This window comes from Alligator sinensis, unplaced genomic scaffold, assembly GCF_000455745.1.
Source record: "Alligator sinensis unplaced genomic scaffold, ASM45574v1 scaffold371_1, whole genome shotgun sequence".
Taxonomy (NCBI): Eukaryota; Metazoa; Chordata; order Crocodylia; family Alligatoridae; genus Alligator; species Alligator sinensis.
In genome coordinates, this window is record NW_005842262.1 from 781,973 (window position 1) to 792,043 (window position 10,071).

Here is a 10,071-nt window from a genome sequence, read left to right on the forward strand (position 1 = left end):
TTCTTCTCAAGCAAATCCCGGGACATCATTCTCCCCTTGTACTCAGTCTTGGTGAGGCTGCAGCTGGAGTACTGCGTCCAAGTTTTGGGCCCCACAATTAAAAAAGGATGTGGAGAAGCTTGAGAGAGTCCAGAGAAGAGCCACGCGCATGATCAGAGGTCAGGAAAATAGACCTTACGATGACAGGCTGAGAGCTATGGGGCTCTTTAGCCTGGAAAAGCTCAGGCTCAGGGGTGATCTGATGGCCACCTATGAGTTTATCAGGGGTGACCACCAGTATCTGGGGGAACGTTTGTTCACCAGAGCGCCCCAAGGGATGACGAGGTTGAATGGTTATAAACTCCTGCAAGACCGTTTCAGGCTGGACATAAGGAAGAATTTCTTTACTGTCCGAGCCCCCAAGGTCTGGAATAGCCTGCCACCGGAGGTCGTTCAAGCACCTACATTGAACAGCTTCAAGAGAAAATTGGATGCTTATCTTGCTGGGATCCTATGACCCCAGCTGACTTCTTGCCCTTCGGTCGGGGGGCTGGACTCCGAAGGGGCTGGTCCCTTCCAGCCCTAATGTCTATGAAATCTATGAAATGTGCAAGCCCCAGGCCTGGAGATGTTAGAGTACAGATATCTTCAAGTCTTGTTTGATCTTAGCCAAAACGTTTTTTATCAATATATATATTATATACATACATACACACCCATCCTCTATCATAGACTTCCATTGCACCTTTTTTTTTTTTGACCCATCTTAAGAAACCTGCGCACCCATTACAATAACCACACCCACTCCCCTGTGCCCACGCACACCCTCCCTCTGCCCTTCCCTAACCCAAACATAGTCCCTTAGTCCAGGCCCTGGTTTGGGGTTTCCCTTCTCAGTTCATTCCTTGTCCTTGTTGCTGTCGCTTCCACTGCTGCTGATCCTTGTCCTCTTTGCTGTCTCCAAGTCCAGTTGTCTCATTGTCCCCTTTGTTCTCTCTGTCTACTTCCCTTCCTGGGGGGACTTTGAATAGCCTTTGCCATGTGTCCCTTTTCCAGGTGGAGCTGGCTGAGTCTTCTCCCACTGATTTCCAGTAGTACTGGTAGGACTGGAGTTCGCTCAGAAACATTTTACCACAATCCATTTGCTCGAGCTTAGCGTGACTGTACATCAGGAGGTTCCTGCATTGCCACAGGCTGCTCCTAATGCAGAACACAAATTGGTCAAATCGAGTTGTCTGGGACCCCTGATGTTTAGTCAGGTGTCCGTACAGCGCTGCCTTCCCTGTCATCAGCCTGACTCCTGTCCCTTCCTCAAGTAGCTGGCTTACCTTTTTCCACACTCCCTTGGCATAGGGGCAGAGCCAAAGGAGGTGGTTGATGGTCTCGTTCTCATCTTGGCAGCTTCCCCTGGGGCAGCTGGGTCTAGACTCTTGTCTTGCTCTGTGCCTCCATGCCTTCCCTGGGAGTACGCCATGAGCTATGAGCCAGTTCAAGTCTCTGTGGTGTTTTCTTAGGTCTTTGTGGAAGATCCGGTCCCAGACAGCCTGGCAGTCATCATCAGGGAGCAGCTCCATGGTCAATAGCCTGTCTCTGTCTCTGACTGCCTTCTGAATCTTCCTGTGGCTAGACATGGTCTCTGGGCTTTCCTTCTGTAGCCCATACTCAAAAGACCAATGTTAGTGCACATCCAAAAGGCTCATGATTTACCATATAATTCATTGAACTAGGCCCCAGCAGAGTCAACAGCATTTCAAGCCACGGCAACTCCACAGCTCAGCACTGCTCAGTATGTGTGTAAACTAGACACCCCCCCTCCCCCCCACAAAAGGATCCATGACTCATGACTGGAACATAGTATTCTTGTCATGAATCCTGGGAGCCTCCAAAAAATATTACATGAAGATGAGGCACAGGACAACCTGGTCCAGGTCCACCTCATGGAGGCTTGGGCCACACTAATCATATGTGACAGGCTGAGAGAGGGGGCCACAGAGAGATTTGGGGTGAACTGTTTGGGGCCCTGTTTGGTGATGTTTGCCAGACATTTAAGGCTGGTGAAGAAACAGGAACTACTGGAAATGGGAAAGGAAGGCACAGCTCAACTGTGGGAGTGAAGATGAAATCAAAATATATTCAGTGTCTTCCTGACTTAGCAAGAACCTGCAGAGACAATTTCCTGGTACATTTCCTTAGTGATCTGCCCATTCTTCCATTGCCTGTATGCTTTCCTTTTGCATTTGAGGCATTTTAAAGCTCCTTGTGCAGCCACATTGGTCTCTTTCCATTCCTCTTGTGCTTCTATTGTGTCAGGAAAATTTTTTGTTGGGCTTCCAGTACTATGCCTCTTAGAAACCCCCAGCCCCTCTGGGTGCCTTTATCCTTCAATCTATCCTCCGCTAGTGCCAGAGAATACCACTTGTGCTCCAGGCTTCTTAATCCTCCTGCCAAGAGCCTCAATCACCTCTGATCTGGTCAGTGTTGTTCCTGGCAGTATCACTGGTGCCTATGTAGACAAGCAGGAAGGGGTAGTGGTCTGAAGAGTGGAAAAGCTTTGGCAGACTCTCTGTGATGTCCTGAATTTAGCTCCAGACAAGCAGCACACCTCCCGGGCCCCCAGATCTGGATGACAAATTGGTGCCTCTGTCCCCCCGCAGAAGGGAGTTACTAACCACCACCACTCTTCTCTTTCTTCTTGGTGCACTGTTCTAGAGCCCCTGTCCTTGAGGCCTTGCACTTCCTATCTCTAGGCTGCCTCATGACTGCAGATGTCCTCTCCTCTGCTTCTTCCTATGCAGTTCCACTGCAAAGTGCTTAAAGGGGCTGCTGACTTCAGCCTGCTCCTCTTTCATTCTGTGGACTCTCCTTCTTTGAGTAGTCACATGCTGCTGCTTCTTATTGCCCTTTGGCCCCTCCAGTACCAGCTTCTCATAACCCTTGTCCAAGTAATCTTTCTGGTCCTGGATGCAAGAGACATACCACAAAAACGTGTATACCAAGCACCCTTGCCCACACTCCCAGTCCCCTACTTCCTGGCTCCCTCCTGGGGTGAACTCTCTAGGCAACTTCCTCGTCTGTTTGCTGCCCTCTGTTAGCTGCTTGGCTTTCAAGAGAAATACTTTGTTAACACACTACATATTTGTTTTAAAAAAGAATATTTCCTAATTAATATGATACCAATAGACACAGTGTAATCAAATTAAACAATTCTTAACACTCTCTAAAGTTCTCATTTGCATCAGTATATGTCCAGCATGTAACTCCATTAACAACATTAACAGAACTAGCAAAACTGAGGCAGAATTTGGCTCCTACAGTATTTCCTGACTCAAGTCTGAAATTTCACTCGGAAGAAAAACAAAACTACAACAGACAACTCAGTCTGGGGTTTTTGTTGTTTTACAGCCAGTTTCTAGTCACGTGCACTTTCTGACTTTCCTACACTGGCACAGTATTTCTGTTGCAAACTGTTTTTGCCCCTGCACTATCTAAAAAAAAAAAAAGATATAGTTGGAATGTATTAAAGCAATTAAACAATATAATTAGTCTTAGGATTCTGGAAAACCCCTGTTTATTACAAAAATTTGAACTTCAGTCTACAGCAGCGGTTCCCAACCTTTCTGGCATTCCTTCACAGACGCAAGGCACCCCATAAAAAATGCCAGCTGTAAGTTTTCACTCATTTTTTGACTACAGAAAAAGACTAAAGCAATTTTTTTCTGTTGCAAAGAACTTAGACTACAGCAGGACAGAACAGGTTTTAACATGATGGATTCCTGCATGAAATCTCAAAGTTTATCTTGTGAATCATGTCTGCACACTTAACAAAGATAACATTACATGGCACCCTACGGCACTTTGAGAGGTTCTCAAGGTGCCCTGGTTGTGAATCACGGGTTACAACAAGCAGACAGTTATCCCTTCAGGAAGAGCTTTAGACAAAATACAGAAAGAATCCAATCAACATTTTAAGTGTGTAAGAACCCACAATGATGCCCTTTAATTATTCAGAATACAATAAACTCTGTTCCAAACTTATTGCATTCATTTATTCCCAGTTGCTATTACTCACCTGCACAGTACTACTGGATCAGTTGCTGTCTCCCAGGCACGCAGAAAGAAGTAAGATCACTCCGCTCTGCTGATGAACTGTTACAACTTTGAAAGAAAATAGTGAGTACTCTATGGATCTACATTTCCTTGGACGGCCACCTGCTGTATCTTTTTAATACTACAAGTCCAAACTCTAGTTTCATAGTTTCATGGTTGGTAGGGTCGGAAGGGACCTGAGCAGATCATCAAGTCTGACCCCCTGCCATGGTAGGAAAGAGTACTGGGGTCAAATGACCCCGGCAAAGTGTTCATCCAGCCTCCTCTTAAAGACCCCCAGGGTAGGAGCCAGCACCACTTCTCTTGGAAGTTGGTTCCAGATCCTAGCTGCCCTGACAGTGAAGTAGCATCTCCTGATATTTCACCTGAATCTGCTCTCTGTCAGCTTGTGACCATTATTTCTTGTCACTCCTGGTAGTGTTTGGGGGAACAGGGACTCTCCCAATGCCTGCTGGTCCCCTCTGACTAGTCTGTAAATGGCCACTAGAACCCTCCCTCAGCCTTCTTTTGCCGAGGCTGAACAGGTTCAAGTCCCTTAACCCCTTCTCGTAGGGCCTGCCTTGCTGACCCCTGATCATGCGGGTGGCCCTCCTCTGGACCCTCTCCATGTTGTCCACATCCCTCCTGAAGTGTGGCACCCAGACTGGATGCAGTACTCCAACTGCGGCCTGACCAGTGTCGCATAGAGGAGGAGAATCACCTCCTTGGACCAGCCTGAGATGCATCTGTGGATGCATGACAAGGTACGGTTGGCCTTCCTGACCGCATCCCCACACTGTTGGCCCATGTTCATTTTGGCATCAATAGTGACTGCAAGTTCTTTTTCTACCTCTGCACTGACAAGAAGGGAGTTCCCCAGCCTGTAGGTATGCTGCTGGTTCTTTCTCCCCAGGTGCAGTACCCTGCACTTGTCAGTGTTGAAACCCATCCTGTTCTCATCCGCCCACCCCTGTAACCTGTCTAGGTCCGATTGCAGCCTATTCCTCCCTTCTAGTGTGCCCACATCCCCCCCACATCTTAGTGTCATCTGTGAATTTGAACAGGTTGCTTTTTACCCCCTCGTCCAAGTTGCTGTGAAGATGCTGAACAGTGCAGGCCCGAGGACCGAGCCCTGCAGAACCCCACTGCCCACGTCATTCCAGGTCGAATAATTCCCGTCCACCACCACTCTCTGGGTGTGGCCCTCCAGCCAACTAGTGACCCATTTGACTGTGTAGGTGTCAATGCCACAGTCTCCTAGTTTTTTATTGAGAATGGGGTGAGAAACAGTGTCGAAGGCCTTCCTAAAGTCCAGAAAGACTACATCCACTGCTACCCCTGTGTCTAAGGATTTTGTGACCTGGTCACAGAAGGCCACCAGGTTGGTCTGACAGGACCTGCCTCTAATGAACCCAAAGTGTCATACCTAAGAACCTACCCAAATGGAGGCAGCACACGGGTAATTTTGTGGGTTGATTGGAGTGCTGGCTGCCATTTTCATGGGCTTATTGCAGTGGCCCCCCACCTCCACTGCTGATTGGCTGAGGGCCCCCAGCGGCCCTGCCCCTCATCACTGACTCATAGAAAGGGATGCTTTTTATGCTGCCCTGTTCCTCCCTGCTGATTGGTGGTGAGGTGTAAGGCAACACAAAAGGCAGCCCTCTCCACCAATCAGCAGTGGAGGGAGTGGCCACCACCTTGGGAGCTCTCCTTGTCAGCAGCTCCCCCCACCCCCTAGGTTGCGAGGGGCTGGGAAAGCTGCCCGGGCCTGGGGAGCCTGGTGGTCCCAACTGGCCCAGAAGGGCCCAAAGGTTCAAGAGGGGCCACAGCAGGAGACCAAGTGTGGAGGTCTCAACTGGCCTGAAGCAGGGCCAGAGCCCAGGAGGGACTAAAGGTCCAAGATGCGACCACAGTCAAGGACTGCCAGAGTCAGAGAGCCTGGATATCTCTACTGGTCCAGAAGAAAGATCCAAGAGGGAGCCACAGTCCTGACCCTGGCAGTGGTCAGGAGGCAGGAGCCTAGAAGCCAGGTATGATATCATGGGCCTGGGCTAAAAGGCCCCACAAGAGCATAATGGGAGGAGGCTGATAAGGCCAAGACCCCTATAAAGTGAATGACTATAAAATACTACCTGCAAGGCATGATGTAGGGGAGGATTCAGCAGGAAACAATATGACAACACAAGACAGAGGAGCTTGACAGACAGGAGAAGCAGCTGTTGGAGGCCAATGTGAGAAGCAAAGCTAGCTATATCAGAAGATCTCAGAAGAGCCCAAGCATGGATACAATCTTTAGAAGAGGCAATGGAGAACTGGAGAAGGGAGTTGCAGAGTGCAGATGAATTAAAGGAACATGCATCTCTTCTGGGAACGCAGCTCACCGAACACTTAGTGACAGCCAGGGCAGAACACCAAGACCACCTCCAGGAACTAGAGGTATTAGCACTAATATGAAACCAATATGACTCCAGATGAGCAGGACAGATGCTTCTCGCCACCAATGGTAATGGGCAAGAAATGGGACAGAGGCCTGGAAGGAGACCTCAGATATATGTAAGTAACCTCCCCAGTCCAGTTAAGTGATGGACCATTAAAAGACTATTTGATGAGAAGCCAGGGGAAGTTGCTTACATGAGGTTGTATACTGGTGCTGGAGTAAGACCTATGGGCCATAGGAAGGCTGAGTTTCGCAACAGTGCACAAGAAGTCTTGAGAACCCAATGGGAACTTAGGGGAAGACTTCTGGACCTGAAGGGAAGCCAGCAGAGGTGAAGGGTCCCAGGAATTCCCCAGAAAGGGAGAGAGCTAGGGTACCAAACTATCTGGTATAGTTGGACCAGGGGGAGGAAGAAAGCTATGCTCCTGGAAGTAGAAGAAGCTTGGTGTACCAAGGTAGAAGGGAACTTCTCAGTTACCAAACTGAAGGCACCAGATGAGGAAAAAAAAAAGCCTGCAGGAGTCAGCTACAAAATCCGAAGTCCTATGTCCTATGCCAGGGAGGTGGTATGGGCGATGAGGGAAATCCACTGGAGGAGTGTCAATGGCCAGAACCCACTGCGGGGACCAAAGAGAGGGCATGTGAGGCACAGGAAATAAGACACCCACAGGTAGCCACAGAGGACTCCATCGAGGATGCTTAGGACACCCAAGAGAGGGGATCATGTTGGTCCTGAGTAGGACCTAAAACTGCATCTTACTGGGGCTGGTTAGTGTGGTGGGACTACTCATGGCAAGGTCGCCTCTACTAAATGCAACACACTGCCACCCCAGGTAAAGGTGAGTATGAGGCACCTGAAAACCTCCGCTCCCATTGCCTAGTGGCTTATCCTGTGACAGGAAAAGTCTAGGGGAACACAACCCTAAGAAAAAGCACTTCTCAGTCTAGTCCTGAGAGCCAAGATACAGGGAGCTCCTGGCAGCAGAGCAGCAGGGCTCTTGAAGTGGCCTGGGAACAGAAGAAAGCTGCCTGGGGCAGGGAGAAAGGTTTGTGTACAGGCAGATGTTCCTTCTTTGATGTTAAGCCCTGAGAAAGTTTGGGTATCTGCTAGAGGGCATAGGTGTTTTAAGCTATACCAGTGGTTTAGCCTTGAGCCCTGCTAGGGCAGGATTAAGGCTTACTCAGAGAACCAGTAGCCCAGGAGAGGCTTTAGACAGGGGCTGCCTGGGATTGGGGAGCCTTGTGGTCCCAACTGGCCAAGGAGGGCCCAAAGGTCTGAGAGGTTAAGGCAGGAGAACAAGTCCAGGGGGGCAAGCTGGGCCAGAGAGCCTGAAGGTCTCAACTGGCCTGAAGCAAGGCCAGATCACAGGAGGGGCTAAAGGTCCAAGATGGGGCCACAGCCAGGGACTGCCAGAGCCAGGGAGCCTGGATATCTCTACTGGCCCAGGAGCGGGGCCAGGGCCAGGGCCCGGGCCCCAGGGGAGGCCAAAGATCCAAGAGGGACCACTGCCAGGGTCAGGAACCCACAAGTACGGAGACGGGAGCCTAGAAGCTAAGTCTGATACCATGGGCCTGGGCTAAAAGGCCCCACAAGAGCATAAGGGAAGGAAGCTGATATAAGGCTAAGACCCCTATAAGGTGAACTAGCGAGGTGCCCATCAAGAATGACGGGCAGGTGGCGGAGACGGAGTGCCACCACCCACTGCTGCTGCACACACACACACACCACACACACCCAGCCACATGCCACACCCACCCAGCAGCCAGAGGGTGCTTCCGGTGCAGGGAGGGGCATGGCGCATGGGTGTAGGGGGACGAGCAGGGGATGCGCCCCACCCTACAGCCATGTGCTGCAGCTGGCAGGCACTGCCCACGCTCCCCTGCCCACTCTCCTCGTGGCATCCTATGGCCCTATGGGGCATGGCACGAGGGGTGGGTGCACAGCTGCAGGCCTGAGCAGAGCAGGCAGGGGGACACGGGCAGTGCCACCAGCTGTAGTACCCCTCCCCACGTGGCATCTTGTGGCCATGTGCCATGCCCCTCTCATGTTTTAGTGCTTCCACTATGGTGGGGGGGGGCATGGCATGCAGGGGAGAGCGGGGCATGTGGCCACAGGGTGCCATGTGGGGAGCAGGCGTGAGGGGTTGCGCCCACCCCTGCGGCCATGTGCTGCATTCAGTGGGTGCTGCCCGCGCCCGCTTCCCACTCCCCTTGTGGCACCCTGTGGCTGTGCGCCATGCCCCCTTGCATGGCTGTGTGCCACGCCCCCACCCTGTTGCAAACCACGCCCCTGCATGGCCAGTCCCCACACCAGGGAGCACAGCCTGGCCCTGCCTACCTTAGCCCCCACCTTTGCCTCCACCTGTCTGTCTGTCCTAAGGCTCCGGGCATGCATGCGCGGTTGGCCCAGAGCATTACAGACAGACAGACAGAAGTGTTAAGGCGTTTATTATATTAGATTGACAATAAATTAATACCTGCAAGGCATGGGCAGTGCATGGTGTAAGGGAGGACAGAGCCACTCAATGAGCCCTTAAGGCTACAGGTGCCCTGGGGGGGCAGAGATGTGCAATTAGTCCTTAAGGCTACAAATGCTCTGCAGGGGCATGGACAGGCCAAGAGGGTCCGTTGAGCTAAAGGGGTGGAGTGGGACTAGTGGCATTTGAGAAGGACTTAATTGGACTAAGGCTCACTCTAAAGCCCATGGGCAGCCTTCCTTATTTAACCTTCATAAAGCAAACAAGGGATAGCTATTTTAGAAACAGAGCTGGACAGGAACCCCACAGCCACCAGAGGAGCATCAAGGCCCCCCTGGAAACCAGTCCTGCCACAGTGCCCAAAGCCCACTCCATGTCCTGGGCTCCTAGCCCCTGGTGGGCTCAGGACACCTGTGTGCCCTCAAGCACTGTTGGGACCTCTGCCAAGCCAACAGTCCCAAACACAAACCACTAGTCCAAAATTCAAGGAGAAAAAACACACTAGCTGTAACAAAATAACCTGCTCCAGGCATAGCAAATGACAACAATAGCTCACTGTTTTGCAGTAAGACTTCTCTTTACCCAGGGTTGTGTTCCTCCATAGAGCACCAGTATTCTGCTGGCAGTCATTAGAGCATCTCTGAAATCAGCCTGGCATCCCCCTGAAGTCTTCCTGGCCAAGAGCTCTTCATCCAGTGGCTTATAGGGCCAGACTCTCTGGCTGGGTTTAGTCTCAGGCTTATATGCCACCCAAGCCATGTCCACATTCAGTCAAGTGGCCAGCAGCTGGCCTGACTGCAGGGCTGTTTATTAACCCCAGCCTTGCCAGCTGCCTCATAGATTTCATAGACATTAGGGCTGGAAGGGACCTCGGAAGATCATCGAGTCCAGCCGCCTACCCAAAGGGCAGGAAGTCAGCTGGGGTCATAGGATCCCAGCAAGATAAGCATCCAGTTTGCTCTTGAAGGTGTTCAATGTAGGCACTTGAACCACCTCCGGTGGCAGGCTGTTCCAGACCTTGGGGGCTCGGACAGTAAAGAAATTCTTCCTTATGTCCAGCCTGAAATGGTCTTGTAGTAGTTTATAACCGTT

At 51.0% G+C, this 10,071-nt stretch overlaps 1 protein-coding gene across 1 annotated transcript in view; it reads right to left on the bottom strand.

Annotated features, from left to right (window-relative positions):
- Positions 1-4,154, bottom strand: part of PTGR1 (prostaglandin reductase 1) — a 44,782-nt gene extending 40,628 nt beyond the window's left edge. Inside the window, exon 1 of the mRNA XM_006027706.3 lies at positions 4,049-4,154. The gene's annotated coding sequence lies outside the window, so the exon portion shown is untranslated. The remainder of the gene's footprint in view (positions 1-4,048) is intronic.
- Between the last annotated feature and the right edge of the window lie 5,917 nt (positions 4,155-10,071).